The sequence below is a fragment of the Ictalurus punctatus genome, chromosome 26 (genome assembly GCF_001660625.3).
Source record: "Ictalurus punctatus breed USDA103 chromosome 26, Coco_2.0, whole genome shotgun sequence".
In the NCBI taxonomy this organism is placed as follows: Eukaryota; Metazoa; Chordata; class Actinopteri; order Siluriformes; family Ictaluridae; genus Ictalurus; species Ictalurus punctatus.
The window spans coordinates 12,271,328-12,292,783 of NC_030441.2; the positions used below are offsets into that span (position 1 = coordinate 12,271,328).

Below are 21,456 nucleotides of genomic sequence, written 5' to 3' on the forward strand. Positions count from 1 at the left end.
GGTTGGAGATTGGACTCGCATCTCATCCCGTGTTAAGAAAAATTCCAATTTAGAAGGATTTTTATGATGCTCCTCGTTGACCAAGAGTCTCTCAGTCCTGATTCTGGAGTACCTCCTCACTGCATATTCCACTGCTCTTCAGTTCTCCGGTTCCCTCCCACGCCCCGAAAAACATGCCAGGTAGAAGGAAGGTGGGAGAGGAGAGGGACGGAAGAGGAAGAGTGGAGTAGGAAGGAAAGAAGAGAAAGGAGAAGGAATAAATAAAATAAAAAAAAAAGTAAAGAAGAGAGGGGGAAAAAAAAAGAAATGAGAAGGAAGGCAAGAAAAGAAACGAAGGAAAGGGGGAAGGAAGAAAAGAAAAAGAAGGGGGGAAAAGGAGGAAGAGGAGATGAAGGGGGGAATGAAAAAGAAATAGGGAATAAATAAAGAAAAGAAAGGGGAAGGAAGGTAAGAAGAGACATGAAGGAAAGGGGAATGACGAAAAGCAAGAAATGAAAGTAAAAGAAAAGTAACAGGAAGAAGGGAGGCTCGTGCTGAAACTGTTATATTGCCTTGTTATGATTTGCTTTTCTTAAAGAGGTGACATTTCTCACCAAACATGGTGTCTCTCTCCCCCTCTCTGACAATAAAAAGTCCTAATACACAAATATAAAAGAAGACTAAACCTGAAATAATTACATTTTGAATATATGTTTTATTTTAATGTGACCGGTCGAATATACATCAGTAAAATCTTATTATCTAGTATATTGAAACATTAAAGAAAGCCAAAAATGTAAACCATGCACATTGTTAAATGCAGAACATTTATGATTTGCTCTCAGAAACTATTATTCGCAGATATCTAGTCACTCAGCGCCTGCACCGAGTTCCCCATCGCTTCTGACAGAATGGAAACACGATAGTTAACACACATCTGGTTTAATAGGACTGCAAACTTCAGGGCCTGCTGGAGAAATGTCTACTTCCCTCCTCCAAAACTAGCTCCATTTCCTATTTCCCAGGAAGCCCAGCAGGATACAAAAATGAGGACAGTGAGCATGTATTGCCCCACCCCCTCCCTGTTACTACTTCCTCTATCAAACATGCCGAGGATGTCAGAATTCCCAGTGTTTTCTTGCTTCATAAAGCCTGGAGATTTTTCCCAAACATGTCTGTTGAAAGCTGCCCAAACCAGAAGTGAACTCTCTAACCCCAGGAGATGACTGCACTCTCGTTCTCCTCTCTGTTCCCTCATTCTTCGCAATACCTCTCTTTTTCCCCTCCCCCTTTGTTCGCTCAAGTGTCTGAGTCCAGTGTACTTCCCACTCTTCCTTTCCTTCCCGTGCGTGGGCAGAGACAGGCTGCCAAAGGCTTTGGCGCCACGCGGGCATGATGTCAGGCGGCCAGCTGGTGAGAGGGGTGATGTGCACTGGCACGTAACGGTGCGCACGTGCGTGCACATGCACCCTCTTATTCCCTCTCCAAAGCGTGCTTCACAGATGCTCTTTATAGTCGAACCCTTCACAGGAAACAACACGCACACCTTCACAAAAGGAGTATCGGCAGAAGTCGTCGGGAGACGCAGAGGATGTGTTCGGACACGGCCGGGCCTAAACCGAATGAACCGGAGCAAAGCGAGTGTTCAGGTTTGTAGTCCAGCACAAATTATTAGCCGACTGGTTCTTTCCAATAATTGCCACTTTAAAGGCACAGCAGTGTTTGTAATTAAAAATACACACAGTGTAGTCCAGCAAAACCGGTTAAATCCTGGCCCATTTAGCAAGCTGGCCACGCACACAAACACAAACACACACACACACACACACACACACACACACACACTTCCTGGCACACTGGTGAAGTGACACAACCTGCTCCTGGCATGGAGAGAACACGGTGGCGCAGCTGGACCTTTCCACAACCCAGAGAGGTTGGCACGCACACACACACACACAGACACGCACGCGCACACACACACACACACACACACACACACACACACACACACGCAGCTCATCAGAGGGACTGGAGAGAAAGGGTTGAGGAGAGGAAAGGAGAAAGCTGCCTGCTTAGCAAATGGGAATATTTGCGCGTGGATGATTTCAAGAGGAAATTCTGAGTTCTGGTTATAGGTTATAGTTTATACAAGAGCAAAAGTACATGCCTCGTCAATGGACCTGACGGACATGAACACCAACATCTGTTTCAAATAAATCACTGCAGAGAACATGAGCTTGGAACTGTATGTGAAATCCCAAATTCCAGTGAAAAGGTGCTTGGCTAGGCAAAGGTAGGGTTAGTTCGTCAGCAGCGAGAGACCATAGGCACATTTCCTTCAGCGGAGAAGCCTTCACCAAGATATCTGGAGATCACAAGTTTGAATCCCAACAATGGCGCAGGCATCCAGTCCAGGAGAGCAAATTTGTCCTTGCTCGTTGTGTAAGAAGGATAGAATTCTCTCTCCCTCTACACACGTCTACACTATAGACCAAATCGGAACGTTTGTAAACATGCACGTGACGTCCAGAATACTTCTGAATGGATTACGTGCAAATACTGATAAATCAGAATGTAAGAGATTTAACAGAAGATTGTGATCTTGTGTCCGGAGTTGTAGCATCAACCGGACACCTGTATACAACCAGTAAAGCTTCAGGTTTTTCCCATTGTTTCCAGATTTCAACTCCTGCTGATTTCCTTCTCACTATTTACCTAAATTCTTTGTCACTACGCATTCTCCGCCTGCTCCCTCAGTTCCACGGTACAGGGGGGCGAAGCGGGAAAAAGAGTGATCTGTTGAATCTGAAACCGAGTTTAAAATCATCCGTCCATATTAAACTAATACAACATGTCAGTGTCTGCTTTTGTGTAAAGCTGACCACGCTTGAACAGAGATGGTTCTGACAAGTTTAACTTTCACTTTTATCGCTTGTGGATATCAATCTACAGTACAAAAATACAAGATTAATCCCGTTCTAATCTCATAAGATAAAGGCAGACGCTAAACACATACGGTCCTGTTCACCGTGTATCCGGAAGAACCATTTCTAAAGAATAGTCTAACTTGGACAGTTTGAGTAGAATGAAGGTTTGCGAACATCAACAAAAACTATCAGTAGCGCCTTGATTCTCAAACAGTGTATCTTTAAAAGTACATGATGTCTAGGTATTTTGATATTTACTTGATATTTATTTTAAGGCCAGTGAAAATGTTTTGGAAATATCTTGGTTGCAGCACTACCAGCAATATCCAATCAGCAGCAAGTTCTTTGTTGCCGTAAGGTAATGATGATTTAGACAATGTACCACCATCACAGGCAATGAAACGGTTCACATTAAATGTATGTTGCAAATTCTTTCAGAATTATTCATTCAATGGGCAACGTGTAACCGGAAAAATATAATTGAAGAAAAAAAATTAGCTTGTAGTTGTTGTTTTTTCCCCCATAATATTCGTAATTGCCCAGCAACAACCAGAAAAAGAATTTCAAGCTTCAGGGTGGTGTGACACGTCCGTGTTATAACTATAACGCACACAAAATCATTCCGAATCCCACCACCCACCACCGCAAGGCGTGACCTGGCTGTCAGCAGAACCGTTTTTAATAAGCAGATATATTAGTGTGCATGGATGACAGGTGGTCTATTCTGAACCAAAAAAAAAAAAAACACGTATATGGAAACACTGACAAATCCGGAAAAATAATAATAATAATAAATACATTTATGTGCAAAGCAGTCGTACAGATACACGCTGTTCCTTCATGGTTAAACATGCTGAGGGAAAATGAAGAAGCTTAGCAGGCTGAAATTCTATCTATTACATGGTGTACAAGGACGGAACATGAAATCTCCTAGACGAGACATTCACCAACAAGGCCGCAAAAACACAACATGTGACACTGGAAAGTTTTTCAGAAGAGGATAATAATCACGTGCGTTTTCATTTGTCTTACTCTGTATTAACTAGCTCACGGTATATTATAACCTGCTAGCTGCCACTTTTTAGCCTAGTCAGTGCTGCAAAAACATCAAACTGTACAGCAAAGAGGAGTTTTCACCTGTCTGGGAGGCTAGCTAATAGATTTTAAGGTTTGTCCACACTAAGACGTCTTGAAGAAGATAAGAAGTCAGAGTTTGTCATCATCAAACCTATAAACAAAACGTACAGTCGGTGAAAGCCTGCTGATGTGCTTCAAAACTTCTGGAGGTGGTTTTCCCACTGCGGTCTAAATCCGGATGCAGTTTTCCCCGGGTACCCCGCAGTGTTGGTCTGGTTTCAGACTCACTTGATTCCATCAAACCCTGGTGTATTTGCGTTCACACAAACGCACACTGAGAACAACACGACTCACGGTGTTGTTTATTTAATATTTTGGTGAGATTATGTGCAGCAGGTATTAGGCGCAGTATGCTTCTGTGTCCCACAACGGTCCCATGGTAAATGGTCTGCACTTATATAATGCTTTCATCCAAAGCGCTTTACACTGGTTCTCATTCACCCGTTCACACACCCACACCCCAGCGGTAGAAGAGCTGCCGTGCAAGGCGCTAACTTGCCATCGGGAGCAACTTGGGGTTTAATGTCTTGCCCAAGGACACTTCGGCATGTGGAGTCACGTGGGCCGGGAATCGAACCGCCAACCCTACGATTAGTGGACAACCCGCTCTACCACCTGATCCACAGGCGCCCGCAAGTTACTTTAGTTCCTGAACAGGTGTGGACCAGAGTGTGGACCAGAGTTGTGTTCACATTCATGGGAATTGTGGCCAAGTTCCAGTGCAACCGAACTCCAGACCACTTCCTACAGGTCCTACAGGTCTCGGGTTCGGTACCGCCGTGCACTTCCCCGTCCGCGTGACAGCTTTCACATTACAAATTTTTCACGTGACACAATTGGAAAGCCCCCCTTAGATGTAGAGCTGGGCTCACTAAATCAAACACTCATTAAAATATAATTTAATATAAAATAAGGTGAAATGATGCCTTGTTTTTTTAAGCAGTGGACAGTCTCATGCAAACTTGCAACTATGCATTTCAGCCAAGCAGCTCACGGCCACCACGCACCAATTAACAAACTATCAGCAACAGCATGGTAATTGAAGCTTTGCGTGCCCAGTGTAGCTATGAAAAGCTCTTCTCTGAACAGATGTGTGCACCAAAACGTGTGCCAGGTTGTTAATTCATCAAAGAATCATTTAACATGAATGATTTTCTTACAGCTCCGAAAGCACACTGATGCAAAAGGAAAAACACGCCACGAACACGCTATTGCTGTACATAAACGTACTGTACAACTACAAGAACGCAACATTCCAGAAAACACAATACATATATAGTATATACACACACTGTCAGACCTAAAAGCAATCAATCAAATCCTTTAAATCCATATTGATCAATGCACACAATCAGTCCGACCTCCATTTTTATACAGCTATTATATGGTGAAGGATCTAGGCCCGGTGTCTGTTTGACCCTGGATTCCATTCAGTGCATAAATTCATGGTAGTCTCAAAATAAATAAATAAATAAATAAATAAATTTCATCAGCCCGAGTCAGCCTTTACAAATGGAATTTCCGTTCTTCCAGCAGAAACCGGTTCATTTCAGCGTGACTAGCTGACTCCGACCTCCAAGTATGCACATTAGAAGCAGGACCAGATAAGTGAGCTGCTTTAATTGGTTTCTGCCATGCATGCAGATTTAATTTAGCCTAACAAAACGTGCCTTTAGTCATTTTTTCGTCAAGGAGAACCCACCAATGTCTCTTGCACGTTGCTGGGTCGAAGTACCTACTGTAAACAATGATACAAACAAAGAAAATCCAGTGATTAAAGCGCTGGCTTGAGCTGTTAAAGGGTCCTACTACAGGCAGTGGGCTAATATAGCTCTCCTTCCCACAAGTTAATTATAATAGCCTTTAATTAGCAGCTGTACCGAAGCCGACTGCTGGCCGCAACCTAAACACAAACACCTTAATGGGAGTGATGCAGTTAATCAAAGAGCGTGGAAGTAAACGAGGCTAGCGTTACACGGAAACTGTACGCAATTAGTGCACACACACCATGCAACCTCCCACCATGCCCAGACACACACACACACCAACACACACACACACAGGTCCAGTTGAGGATGGAGTAAGCAGAAAGTCAGTAGCAGTGATTAAACATAAGTCTTGTGAGAAAGAGGTGAAGAAAACGAAGGGATGTGTGTGTGTGTGTGTGTGTGTGTGTGTTTGACAGTAATGAATGGAGCCAGAAGAAAGGGTGAGGCCTTAGAACTGACCTACAGACAGAAACCGCCTGCACTGTCCATAGGGTACTCAACCCCATTGGCGAATGATCCCCCCCATACACACACACACACACCTCAGTCCCTCCACATACTGGCACATGCAGACTCTTCCTTCTAGATATGGTTCATGATTAAACCTTCTACAGAAAGGCAGGATTCCAGAAACACACCAAAATTTTCTAAACAAACAAACACACACACACACACACACACACACACACACACACACACACACACACACACACACATTTGGACCAAACGTGTCCAAAACACACCTCACAGTAAAAGCTGTTAAAAACTACTATTACTACCAAAAAAAAAAAAAAAGAATCAGACAATAATAAACTCATCATAGTTATAGTAAACGTCACCATGTGTGTCTCAAGTGTATGGCTTTTTTTCTTCCTCGAATGCAGCCATGTGTGCTGACCTCACCTCGGAGTATTCACAGCTACAAATGTGACGCCGATTTCTCCAAACATTAGGCAAGTCCCTCCCCTCCCACACTCATTCTTCTCATCTCTACTTCTAAACCTCATCAGTCATTTTCCTGTTCATCTGAAACTCAGCTTTGTTATTTTTCCTCACGTCCTGAAACACAGCCATGTCATTTATGACATAAGGCTAATTTTTAAACACCTAACAGCATATGGAAAACTAAATATGATGAACTGAAGTGTATGGTTAACTTTTCATCTTTAACCATCACGCAACACAACTGCATGGTAAATACTGACTTAGGAGCAATGACGTGAGCAAGCAGAGCAACTGTTGCGCTTCAGGTCTGCGAGCACGGAGACACGCGTGCTTCTTTTCACCGAGGTCTGCATTTCGCTTCCGAGTCAAGATCCCTTTCAGGGCACCTTGAGCTCATTTTTAATGACCATGCTCACACATCTGCGCGCTCACGCCAGCCGCACTCGCACACTATTAAAGATACTGTTTAAACAACATAACATCTCAAACATAATACTCAGCATGAGGAGTTCATTGTTAGCAGCCACCAACAAACACTAAATAAAATGTCCCATGATGCCCCGACGTAGGTTAACTCATTTCAGTATCGGTATCAGGGAGTACCCCCCCAAAAAAAGTACCCATTTACACATATAGCATTTGGCAGATGCCCTTATCAAGATCTCCTTTATACAACTGAGAATATGAGGGGTTAAGGGCCTTGCTCAGGGGCCCAGCAGTGGCAGCTTGGCAGGGCTATGATTTGATCATGATCTTCTGATCAGAAGTCCAACATCTTAACCACTGAGCTACCACTTCCTACCACGCATTCTGACAAAAATGGTATCAATGCCCCCCCAAAAGTCTAAATGATTCAAATCAAGCTCAGCATTGTGCCTCAGCTTTAAATCACAATCGCTTTTCCTCTACAGAGTCCTGTTTGCATGCAAATACATAACATTCAGACCAACGTCAAGCATGTGACTGAATTTGAATGCGTGTTGTCGTAGTTACTTTACCTTGAATGACCCCGAGGTCTCAGGAGGATCTCCGGCTCCTCCACATCTGAAGCAACTTCCAGTAGATCCCCTTTTATTGCGTGTGTGTTGATGTAGCGCAAACCAGTGTCTGAACCGAAGTGTGAAGGAACAAAGGTCCGCGGAATCAGGACAAGTTTAGTAGATTACAACTTCTCTCTCTTATAGACTAACCTGTGGAAGACATACATAAAGTAAGGTCAGCTTTCTGTTCTAGTGACGTGGTGCACTGAAACACATGAACAAACTAACTTTTATAGAATTCGCTTGACACACATAATGCATACATAGTTATGATGAGAACATGAATAGGACCTCAAATTCCAAGTTCTCAAGGTCTGTTCATATGAACAAGAGCAAAAGATATACCCTTGACTTGGAGGGCCATCATAACCATTGAGCGAAATGCCCACTATATAACATTTTTTAAATATGAAAAGTTATGCTTCACTTTTGACCGATTTATTAGAATGCTGAGCTCAAATCATTTCCAACATATAAAGCACACAAATGGAATTATATCAAGACAAGGCAGTAAGAGACTGTACTGAAATGACAGCAGAGATTACGTCATTTCAGAAAAGTCAATAAAACTCGAAGAAGTACTAAAGAAAATGATATTTTTTATATGATCAGGTACATTCAACATGTTGCACCAAGATACAAGTTTCTATACTTGGAAATACAAGTTGGCTGGGGGAAAAAATTGTTAAGGGCCAGGCCATATTTCGAGCCCTATTCCAGATCAGTGTCAAAAAACATTAGGGGTCCAATGAGGTGCGTACATAGTCCAATCCAGTCCAGTCCACAGAGCGGTTTTTAACCATGTATGTAAGACCCACAGACCTACAGGTCCAGCATGCCATGTGCCCGTGGCCAAACGAACCCCAAAAACGTCAGGATGCGTGCCAAGATGAAGTGAAGAAAACCCCAGAGAACTTTCTACTTTTGAACCCACTTAACATATTCCACCACATGCTAATCTCCAAAACCAAAAGCTATGGCAGCAATTATATGACTCAGTTTGTGGATAGATGCAGTGGGTATTCCATTCAACAGCACACACAAACCAGAAGCAAAAGGCACTCCTTTGGCTTTAAAACACAACAAATCTTGCGTAATATGATAAGGAAGAACTGCTAAGAAAATTCTATGGGCAGGGCATGCCTGACATTTCCATAACTTATTATTGCCAACTTATTTTTTCATGTTTCAAGCCTAAGCACCGAATCACAGTTGATTTGATTAAAATAGTATCATGTATATAGCAGTGGAAAAAGGTTTACTGGTTTTCAGTTGGAAAAAAATTAATGACTTGTGCATTCGAAGAGATTACCATGTGGGTATTTTGCTATTCAAATCATGACAAACAGGAACACAGCAAACATGTTCAAGCATGGGTGTGAAGATGTACCATAACAAAGAAACTTGAAATAGTTATTTTGCTAACATTAAACTATTATGGTAATGATGATGATGTACTCTCTGAAATATGTGACAATATTTTTACAACAGGATATATTACACTATAAAGAACAGAACGGGCAAAATACTGAATTTTACCAGTGTGACAGCTTGTATCTCGATACGCACAAAACCACAGTACTGAGTTCTATGCACTCTTAAAAGAAAACCGAACCATAAAACACATTAAATATATTTATAGTGAAATATTTGTGATATGCTTTGTGATTCTGGTGCTAATTTGTTGGTTGATGCTGTATTTTCATTATTCCTCTGAGGCACGCTGACATCATAGGAGGACATTGCTAGCACAGTTACAATGGTGTTTAATAGGAGAGAAGAAGAAAAAAACCTTCACCAAATCTCAAAGTGATTTCACAGTCACTTTTCGCTCTTAAAAACTGAAGATAAAGAGGTTCTTCTCTTAGTCACAGTTTTCCAGCAATGTTCAGTATCATATCAATGAGAAATCCATTGTAGCAACAGTGGAGAAAGTAAAATCTGGACTCAAATGCAATGCAGCTATACAGTGCAGTTGCGAAGAGTCGGAGAAGAGACTCGACTAAACTGCTTATGGATCTACGAGACAACGGGTACAAGTACAATGGTCATGTTATTAGCTTGAAACCTAAATCTTTTGAATCTGATCTGTTTTGGCAGAGTTGGACAGACTAAAGTGCTAAAGCGCTGCTGCATTGCTCTCTTTAGCCAGCAGTCAAACGGCATTGTGGGTAATGTAGGAAACTATAACCAAAATAGAGCAACATGTGGGGAAAGATGTTCAAATAAGGAAAAAAAGTGAACAGAGTATTACATTTTAAAATAAAATAAAAAATCTTGGATGCCTGTGAAGATCGCTTTAACGATAAAGATAAACAGGCAAATATTTGAGGTAATTTTCTCTTTTAAGCATAGTTTCATTCTGATGCGGTGGACCAAAATGCAATTACGAACTTTCGTGCAAGTCTGAAGCTACCATATATTGTAGCTGCCATTTTACACACACACACACAAAGACAGTTACTCTAATACCAATATGATAATTACTTCAGTAAACCAAACCTCTGTGTTATAATAAAATTTATTGGGTAAAATGACTAATTATTCTGTCTTCCTGTGTAAAATTTGCTGTTCTTGTGGCATAATAAAGAATCGCACAATCTTTGCTGAGGTTAGAAGGAAAAACCTAAATACTAAACGAGAGGTGACTTTTATCCTCACAGGAAAGGTATTAACAGCTTGCTCTTGTTTCAGAGACCAAACCACCATGATGGCCAGAGGTTGCAGCCACACTGGCCTGCAATTTGCATAGGAACAGAGTCAGAGGTGATGTATTCAAACTAGGCCCTTGTAAATGGGTTGAATTTGGAAGAATAAACCCCACAAACGTGTGGTTTCTTTACCAAATGAAAACTAGTAACACATAACCCTGCTGGGAAGGGGGGAGGACAGAAACCATCACAGACATTCTAATGGTGTCCAGTACAAATACCATTACATACCACTAAAACCATTACCGGCCCTTACTGGTAGTCAATAGACATGCCACTAATACAAGGCAACAAATTACCAGTACAGACCCACAAGGACCATTACAGTTTCCATTACAAATTCTGTGAGGGTTTATATTGTTTGTTTGTTTGTTTTCAGCGGGGAAGTAAGGAACACACAGGCTCAGTTTATTAAAAGTAGCATTATTTGAAATAAGACAGAAAAAAAAACCTCTGAAACGTATACTGATGTGTTATCTATCACATTACAGTCCAGACAATAAACGACGTATAAGTTTAAGTATATCTTATAAACGATGTGTAAATATATCTTGTGAACAGTTAAGTTAGCAATAGCATGCCAACAGTCTCGAGACGAGGGGCCACGCGCAACAAAACATCGTTTGTTTAGTAGGCTAAGCTAAGGCAATGTTCAAACGTAGGTTTTCCTCTTAAAGCAACACAGGTAAGTTGGGGAGGAAAGTCGTCAAAAAATGTTCTAGCTTGGTACCAAGTGTATAAAACTTGTTGTTGTGGGCTATTTTAGCGACCAACTTTACAACGAAGAGCGGTAACCAAGTCCAGAGACGGCCTCGGACTTCCTCCTCAGACCTGATGGGATTCTCCAAACGGGACAAAAAGACTTGAGGGGGGGAAATGAGCGAAGTGAGTCGGTTTAATACGAACAAAAAGGTACGTTTACTAAACAAACGAGTTACTTCACATTATTTCACTGAGGATGATCAATACGGAGACCTTTCATTTGTTTCAACTAAAGTGGTTTAAAGAAGCGAAAACAGCGTTAACATCTCGACCCATTTGCAAACGCGACTTGAACTAAACTCTGAAAAGGGGAGGAAACAAACGGAAAGGGGGAAAAAAACACAACAACAACCTAAAGGCCTGTACTGTACACGGTTTAACTAGCAAACACATAGCAAAGTTGTGATACTTATATCTTCCGGTCTGGGATGTTCACAATGTTGGAAATCTGGTCGTTTCAGTCTTTTAAGATTTCTAAATGCATGGCCGCCGAGTTGAATGGGAGCGACGCCAAGCGTGATGACTACCGGCCCGGTGGAGGAGAAAGTTACAGGACGGGTCAACAACAAACAAACAAACAAACAAACAAAAAGGGATCGAAAGCAAAACCGAGTCTTACCATGCATCATATCCTATCGAAACAGACACTCGTACACAGAGCTACTCCAGGCAAAAGTCTTTCCATTCCTCAGGTGCCATTAAAAAAGGAGGGATTAGTGGTGGTTAGTCGATTAGTCACTTCTCTGCTAATTCCACTCTCTGCACAGAAAAAGGTAAAAGTATTCCACAACCGATAGAGAGAGAGAGAGCTCCCCCTCTCCACCGACAATTATAATCCTCGAGGTAAGTCGACCATTTTTCCACCAAAAAAAAAACACACACAGAAAAGACAAACAAAGAGCAGCTGCAAAATATAATAATAATAATAATAATAAATCCAGAAGAATCTTAGCTCCCAAATGGAAAACCAAGTGGAGGCTACATATCTGCTCCAAGACTCCAAAAACTTGTGCACTTCTCTCTCTCTCTCTCTCTCTCTCTTTCGCTCTCAAAGAAGTTGTTCCTGTTTCGCCAAAGGCTGGGGGAGGGGTGCTGCTGAACAGCAGGCTCCTACTGAACCCAGGCGAGAGAGAGCACAAAAAACCCAGCTACAACCTCAGCCTGGATATTTGTCTGTGTGTGTGTGTGTGTGAGAGAGAGAGAGAGAGAGAGAGAGAGAGAGTGAGTGAGTGAGTGAGTGGAAATGGCGGCGATCATGAAATACAAAGCTTTTAAACGATCGCGATTTTTTCCCCTTTAAACCCGTGTGTGTGAACACACTCGCTCCACAGACACATAATATCAAGCCTGCGGTGTCAGAAATAGCAGCGTATCAAATAATATGGCAGCAGACTGCTACACTGTTACATTAAAAACACACACAGCTGATCAGTGTTTGTTATTCTGCAGCAGGATGCTTGTGAACTGATGGTAGCAACATGCATAGGATATATATATATATATATATATATATATATATATATATAGTGTGTGTGTGTGTGTGTGTGTGTGTGTGTGTGTGTGTGTGTGTGTCTTGAAGAAGAACGGCTCGATGTGTGCGATCTTCTTGCGCAATTTGAGCCGAAAAACACAAGCACTCTCTCCTCCAACCATATTCCTACCGCCCCAGAAGCAGTTCCTCGGTTCTTTACCACCCTGGACTCTTATGTTGTGTTGTGTTGTGTTATCTTACGTTAACACCTCGAGATGAAAACCCTGCCATGGGTTTTGTTTTGTTTTTGTTTTTTTTCACAGCGTGGACGCTGTACAGAGACACCATGTTATCACGTCTGCACCGGAAATGCAATGTTTATAACCTACTCAGAAGCACACAGATTACTGATACACAGCCTACCTGTGAGATCCTTACTATAAAAACAATAATGAAACAGCTCACAGCACTAGCTTGGCTTTATTTAAGCAGGAAAGTCTGCCTGACGCTCCCCCCTATACTCCTCCTTGATGGTTCAGTCCACACTATACGTCTCTGCGATTCTGGGTCACTGCTACACTCATAAATCGATACATGATATCGATATTTCTCTAAACTTATGCCTTATGTCCTCATTCATTTACATCTAATGTACTAATATATGTCCTGTATTTTTTGCCTCAGCGAAGCAGGCAGGTCTGTGCATCTAGACAGGACTGATAGTGACTAAAAAAGTGCTAATGAAACGTAAACGAGGTAATTATTGATCGTCTTTCTCACCAAAATAAACCAGTACCTGTGATACCACTGCCTTTTTTTTTTTTTTTTTTTAAACGTGCAACCCTTTCTCTTTTTATTACACATGAATCTGAAATGATTTGAAATATATTCATGAAATGCCTTGTGTCAATTAATTCATTCATTCAGTCTCCTAGGTAATTATTTAATGAAAAAGATCCGATGAATACGCATAATAAAAACCCAAATGCAGGCATGGGACTGTGATCCTACAGTGAGCACAAGCTTTTAATAAAAAAAGTTTTCTTCCTTCAGTTTGGGTGTATATTGATAGGGTGGAAATTAAATGTTTGTTGTTGTTTTTTAATGTGAAAAGTCTAGTAATATTTTCTTTCTTATTCAGTTTGTATCCCTATTTAGTCATAGCCAATTCCCAGTCTGTTCCAGTTCTTGCTTCGTTATTTAATTTTGCTCCTACTGCATGACAATAGCAATGTGCTTCCTCTGAGACAAATGAAGGCACCGCCTTCTTTTCAAGATGCTACTCACAGGGTAGCTGAACATGCTTTCAGGAGACACTAACTGCCCTTTCATACACATGAACTCCCAGATGTGTGTGATTAGCTCAAGTTGCTTTGATCCTTATACACATACACGTACCAACCAGAGCTAATTGCATTCTATCAGACTCCTGACCAAGGATGTTTTTTTATTTATTTATTTATTTATTTAATAGATACAAGGACTATAGTGTATTATAAACTTCCTAAACCCTTCAGTGTGTCTCTAGTCCCGGTAAATACAACTATTGGCCATAACTATTAGACTCATTGAAATAGTTTTTGTCTGTTCAGTGGGAAACAAACTTTTGAATTTGAAATTGAAGAGTACACTTTTCTTAGACAGATATATTTAAAAAAAAAAAAAAAAAAAGTTTCACATCACAAGCAATCCTAGACCATGTTTCATCTCAGCTATCCTAAAATGTTTGATCTTTCTGAAACTCACTTAAATTTCTCTCATTTTGTCATATCTTTGTTTGAAAGCATGAAAGCTGACAAAAGCAGTAGTGCCGCAGTAAACACTCTGCAAACTGTCCTCAGACTTCTCCCCTCCCCCACCTTAATTTTGAGGTTTGTTTGGTTTGAACCAAAACAAAGTGTCCAGCACAAAACTTTCCAGCGTCGTCGTTCATGCCATGAGTCTGCTGCACAATTTCCCACCGTATCTTCTCACGGCTGGTAGCGAATTAAGTCTTCTCCTTCGTGATTCCTGATGGACTAAATGCAGTGCTGCAGTCGCACTCATTTGTGTTTATTTGAGCTTTGTCGAACCATTTACATCGCACAACGAGCCAGGAGGACTTTGGGAGAAATACAAAAGAAAGCCAGAAGTACAGGCAAAATGGAGTTATGGGGATGTCTTACAAGTAAGCTATCCAGCAAACATCTGGTAGGTATTCTCTAAAGTTAAAGAAGAAGTGTTGACTGATCATTTTGTTAACGTTTCTAATGTCCTAGTATTGCAGGTTAGATCAGTCACAAAAACAGACCTCAGTCATGCAGCCCATCATGCAACTTAGCTACTACTTTCACCAACTATCTATATTAAGTTGTGCTGGTTTGGCCAGATCTATCGTGACCCTGACCAGGAAGAGTGGTTTCCTGAAATTGACTGGCTGGGTATTAGTATAGTATAAGGTTCTAACTGGGATGAATGGAATAAAATGAATGGAATAATGATAAAATGAAAAATAAAATGAATGGAAGAAAGAACCTTATAAGACTACGGTCACACAATGTTCCCGTCTATACGACACAGAACAACAGTGATCGGTAATTTGTTGTTTGCAGTGTAGGTCACCTGAGCCTTCCTGTGAGAGTAGGCAGTTGTTCGCTGCACTACTTCCAGACTCTAGTGATAGCTAGAAGATTGGCTTGCACGACTGTGAGCGTGTCCTTGCTACAGCTGAGGTGTCCGCAGATTGTTCAGGACAGATGTTCCATCTAACATCTGGTCTTGCTCTCCTGACCTTTAACCTCACCTAACCACCTATGGGATCACTTGCTATTGGTTAGTTGCTTCTTCAGTTTCTATCTGAATGGAGACTCACTGGCCAACTCACAACAAGCATTCACATGCTTTAACTGAAGGACTGCTTGGAATTGTTGGGTTGAAATTACAGCCTTCACTGGTTATAAAATGAAAATCAATAATCGGAAAACAACAGTTGCGTTTGATCTATTTTACATCGCTGCATATTGCAACACATAGTCCTAGCATTATCCTATTCCTCAGAGATGATTTTATAAGAAAACACTTTACAAGAAGCTAAACAAACCAGAGTCAGAAATCCCATAAATAAAAAAACAATACGGAGCAAAACACAACAGAGGCAAGGTGTTTACTTATTTAAAACAACAAGATATCGCTAGCTGGAAATAGCACATACAAGGGAGCAAGGAAAAAGGGAACACATTTGTTCTTATTTTGCAAACGATAAAATGTTACCCGAATGGTCTGCATGTTTGTGTGTGAGGGTGTGCAGATGTGCGTGCGCGGAGGTGACAATGTCTGCTGTTCATTTTGTGGAATAGTAAACGTGCAGGATGTGGGGAGCTCCTGGGATTAACTGCATTTGTTTGCAATTGAATCCTGAACATGAACCCTACCACTACATCCACCCAAGAGACAGAAAGGGAGAGCAGACAGGAGAGAAAAAGCTATAAACGGCTACAACCTCAGCATCTCTCTTCCTCCATCTGAGGGTATACACTATTCCCCAAGACGTTTTCATGCAATTGCTCTCACTGCTTTTACCAACGCAAAATCCCACAGAAATTGATATAGGCCATCCATTTACCCCCCCCCCCCCCCCCCCCCCCTCCTTACATCTAATACAAATAAAAAAATGCTCCCCTGTTGAAAGGAATGAAAACACTTGTTGATGCTCAGCATTGTGACTCCATCAGTGAAGATCAGAAAACGGAGCCATTACCACTTTGCCTTAAAATGGTCTCGGATGTTTGTACCGTACGTCTTCGCTGAATATGGCTTTCTGGGGAAATTATTTCAAGCGAAATCCTGTCTGTCTATGAGCGCGTTGCTCTGGGTCACAATGTTGCTTTTTACTGAAGATAAGAGACTATGGTTTTTGTGCCCGTTGGTTCAGGAAACTGAACTTGGATCAATAAATAAATTCTTAGATCTAGAGCAGATGTACAGCTTAGCACTCTAGGACACAGGTCCTGTTTCTTTCTACATTCCACAGCCCAATGAGGTAGAACAAGTTGAAAGATGGAGGGTCAGGTAATGCCCTTATCTTTTTTTTGTTTTTTTTTTTTTAAAGTATTATTTAGGTAATTGCTACAAAAGGAAGGTTGATGTATAAATGTCCATTACTCATTCATAAAATGTCCATTAACCATTCAAAGAACCCTGAAATAACCCTTTTTGTCTAAGAGAATACATAAATATATCTTTGCCAGGAACACTGGGGGCGAGGCAGAAATAGCGACTTTTCAAGCAGACGTTAGCGACTGTCCTGCACTCGATTGAATTGTTATTCAATCACATATGTTATGGCTCTCCAGCTCATGTCGAAGTGTGTAAAGCCAGACTGAGGTGTGCTTATGATCTGATCGCTATTGTTTGTCCCACCCTCGTACTTGTTTTATACTCTCTTCTTGGCATCGCTGCTTGTTTGTGTCTACATTCCTGGCATAGTGCTTTGTAAATTCGTCAAATGGTTAGCTTGTTGTGCCATGACCGAGGAGGACTTCTTTCGATGAGAAATAAATTATAATCTACAACTTTATACTTTCTTTTATAATCTATTATAATCTATGTAAGTTATAATCCACTTGTGCATTACACAATTTTAATGCACGACGTGGAGGTAAAGGTGGTTGGCTCTGTGGAGTGCATTGAGATCGTGTAATGCACACCTCACCATGGTTTATCCCGCTTACACCATGCACTGTAAAACCGGATCAGTTCATTTAAAAATAATTTAAATGAAAAGATTTGAGGAAACTAATTACCTCCAAAATGTTTAAGTTGATAAATCAATATCTTTAAGCCAAATACACTTAAATATAACACAAATTTAACTCAAACTTGTTATATTTAAGTTTATTATCACAAAAAAATTTGAGGTAATTAGTTTCCTTACGTTATTTTGAGTTAAATGAACTTATCCGGTTTTACAGTGTGCTCACGTGCCAGCACTGACAACTTTAAGCTGTCATTGATGTTTGCAGTGCAAAATCTGACCGAAAAGCTAAAAAATAACGGTTCACTTTATTCACGGGTCGTTAGATCTAGTATTCTTTCTGCTCTAAATCATACACGGAGAAAAAATAGTGCGATAAGATGATATTTATTTGAATGAATTAAATAGTTATGAGAGAGAGAGAGATGTGAATTACCGGTGTCTCTACTAATAATTAAGCTCTGAGCTTAACTACTGTATGCAGCTGTAACGGTATGTTACTATGATTACAGTTGCTCATAGGCAGCGCATTAATTTAAAACGGTGATTAAACTGACCGGAACTTCCTCTGCATTATACGCTTTGAACGCACAGCTTCCAGCCAATCAGAATCGATCATTAAAACTCTATTCAATTTCATTGATTCCCATTCTTATTGTAAATACAGGTTCATAGTTGAATATGAAGATTTTGACAGGAAATTAACTGCATTCGTGCAAGTTAGCATTACACTGCTATTATCACATTAGAAAGCTTATCACTGGAAAAATGAGGAAAAACTGCAGTTCTGCAGTACCCATGCATGAATATGATTATAAATACAATATAAACGATTTTAAAAAATCTCATCCAGAGTCATCCAGTCTAACCAGTACGGTTCTATAACCTCCCTCTTTTCAGTGCACCCCTCCTCACTACTTTGCCGTTAAGTGCTCGGATACTCTCCCTGCCTACTGGGGTCAAATATCAATTACAAACTCGTCCGCTGAATGAAATGCACTGATGAATTGAAAAGATATCAATTAGCTTGTCATCAGCAAGCCTCCTAATAACAATCAATTTAACCAGGCCCCATAATTTATTCAGCGCATCAAAGCTATGAATTAAACACACACACACACACACACACACACACACACACACACACACAAAAAAAAAAAAAAAAGGAATCAATACGAATTACTGTATAATTGCTGTTTACAAAATTAAATCATACATTCACTTAACCTGAGTGTGTGAATTGTGGTTGGCTCGGAATAGAACGTATTAAATATTTATTTGGGCAGAAGTGAACCACGTGTGAGCGAGGGGTTTCTAGCTGTCTTGTGTAACACCTCTCCCAATAAGGGAACATTTTAAAGAGTGTTTTCAGCTCTTGGATACAGTTTTAGGTTGTGGGACATTCTTTTTTCTTGGTGTAGTTGTATATGCCTGAACGGGACACAAAATCTTTCGACTCGGCACAAATGTCACAGCAAAACAAAACTCTCTGCCTGGACCGCACTCTTCCTTTTAATTAATTTCCTACAATTTTGGCAGGGCACACAGCTCAGTTGTTCCATCCATCTTTCCTCTCACTCTCACTCTGACTCTTTCTGCTTCGCTCCACTCTACTGGACACTCTGTCATTGTAATAGAAAGCATTTCTCTCTCTCTCTCTCTCTCTCTCTCTCTCTCTCGTCCACACACAAACACAGTTGAATAAATACTGAGTGCTCTCTTTCAAAGAAGGTTTCAGGAACATTACTAAAGACACCGGATACTAAACGCTGTCCCGAGCGTACCATAAAAACATAACACAACATCTACATAGCCGTGAATACGATATGCACAGACCCCACTCAAAACATACGTTCACACACACACACACACACAGCACGACATCTCTACATAAATGATACACAAACACTATTCCAGACCTATGATGCTCAGGTTTGTCTTCTTCTCCAAGATTAACTAATAGTCAGTGGACTTGTGGCAGAAACACTAAGCAGTGTGTAGCATTCCAACACGTCCTCACTAACCTCCGAGCCCTGTTCCTGAGACACAAGATATTATCTTACACCCTACACCCTAGAGAAAGGGATGTAGAAGTCCTTCAGTAGTAGTTTAGGACCAGACCACCATGGTGTTGTTCCAAGGGGGGTTTGCAGATGTCAGACATTGAACCTGGGGGTTGGGGGTGGGGGGGGGGGGGGTGTTTTTCTTTAGCTATGGTGGTGGATTCTTGGCATGACATCCACCTGCATGCCACCTTTATACCACATTAAAGATGCAGGTGTCCCTTCTGTCATCTATCTTTTAGTGCCCAAGACACAAAGGCAGACATGAATAAAGCCTAGCCTTTTTTTAACGTGCATCAAAGTGACACCAACATATATTTATATGAATGTCATGTTCAACAGATTATGGTGCATGGACTTGATTAAAAAATGCTCCATAATCAACTATAAAAGTAATCTAGAACAGGATGCGAGAAAAGTTCATTTGAACTTTATGAATGATCTCAACGCATGCCTGCTATATATAACAATAAAACTTCGAAAAACCAGAAACTAACTGGGACAAAGAACTTAAATCATCTTTAATAAGAACTAAAGTTTATTTTCGATTAGTTAAAAAACTAATCAAGTTTTTTGTTTGTTTGTTTGTTTGTTTGTTTTAGCTGACTATTATTATTATTGATGTCATTTTTGGATTAGCATCACGTCTCACGTGATTTCATGCAGTGTATCATTTCGCAGCACAGGCTATAATGTTATGGCTTCAGGTTTATGGATTAAGAATCAAGGTCATTTACACTTACTCTAAACATTTTCCCAACATAAAACCTCATTATGTTAAAGTATGGATTAGACAAGGGATGAGACTAGGGATGGGCAGTTAGCCAGCTAGCATGTCTATGCAGTCTACTGGCAATGTGGAACAATTTTTGGCATATTTCATAGCTATATATTGGAGTATAAACAGTAAAATTCCAGTGTGTGTGTGTGTGTGGACATTATACATACAAACAAAGCTGCCATGTCTAATATTAAATATGATCTAATCTAATTATTTTATAATAAAATGCATTCATACAGGCTGTGTAAAAGGAATGATAGTAACCATTTTTCATCTTATTCTACCTGGTTTGGAAACATTATATTTTGTTTTGAGCACAAGAAAGGAAACGCTTGCAGAAAACCGATTGATTTATTTTTATTTTTTTCCAATTTCTGAGCCATACACCAAGCACAGTCTAGGAAATATATTATGCATGAAATCATCTACGAAATCATGCAAATACAAGTAAAGAACTTCAGGTAATGCTCACATCAAACATCAGAACAGGGGAAAAAATATGATCTCCGTGACTTTGACAATGGCAGGGTTGTTGGTGCCAGACGGCCTGGAATATTTCAGAAACTGCTGATCTCCTTCATGCAAAACAGTCTCTAAAGTTAACTCACAATGGTGCCCAAAAAATATGAATCCAGTGAGCAGCAGTTCTGTGGGTGGAAACACCTTGCTGATGAGAGAGGACAGAGGGAGAATAACCAGACTGGTTTGAACTGACAGGAAGATAAGATGACATGAATATCCACTCTTTGCATCTGTGATGAGCAGAAAAGTATCCCAGACTGCACAACACGCAGAACCTTGAGGCAGATGCGCTACAACAGCAGAAGCCCACATCGGGTTCCACTCCTGTCAGCCAAGGACGGGAAATTGAGGCTACAGTGGGGCACAGGTTCACCGAAACTGGACATTTGAAGATTAGAAAACTGGATTAGGAAATTTTTTGATGGGTTACTTTTGAGACTCTTCCATAAAATGTTCTTCAAAGAGCCACCAATAAGTGATGCTACATCAAACTAAAGGCTTCTTTAAAACCCAATAATATAATATAACACGGGCACAGTCATTACTTGGTGGATTGATGAATGTTAAAATGAGCAATAAAACATCATGATTTTCATATTTACTCTTATTGCTTCAAT

At 40.6% G+C, this 21,456-nt stretch overlaps 1 protein-coding gene and 1 long non-coding RNA gene across 5 annotated transcripts in view; one reads left to right on the forward strand and one right to left on the reverse strand.

Moving 5' to 3' along the window:
- Positions 1-21,456, reverse strand: part of bcl9 (BCL9 transcription coactivator) — a 113,545-nt gene that overhangs the window by 39,678 nt on the left and 52,411 nt on the right. For 2 of the 3 annotated variants that reach the window (XM_017457794.3, XM_017457792.3), the window contains exons 1-2: positions 11,890-12,432; positions 7,756-7,947 (exon numbers count right to left, since the gene is read on the reverse strand). The gene's annotated coding sequence lies outside the window, so the exon portion shown is untranslated. Of the gene's footprint in view, positions 1-7,755; positions 7,948-11,889; positions 12,433-21,456 lie in introns of those variants that run through there. The other variant, XM_053676293.1, reaches the window with a different exon arrangement.
- LOC108258851 (uncharacterized) overlaps positions 10,013-21,456 on the forward strand; it is a 33,535-nt gene continuing 22,091 nt past the window's right edge. For both annotated transcript variants that reach the window (XR_008393569.1, XR_001810761.3), the window contains exons 1-2: positions 10,013-11,193; positions 11,275-11,420. This is a non-coding gene — a long non-coding RNA (uncharacterized LOC108258851). The remainder of the gene's footprint in view (positions 11,194-11,274; positions 11,421-21,456) is intronic.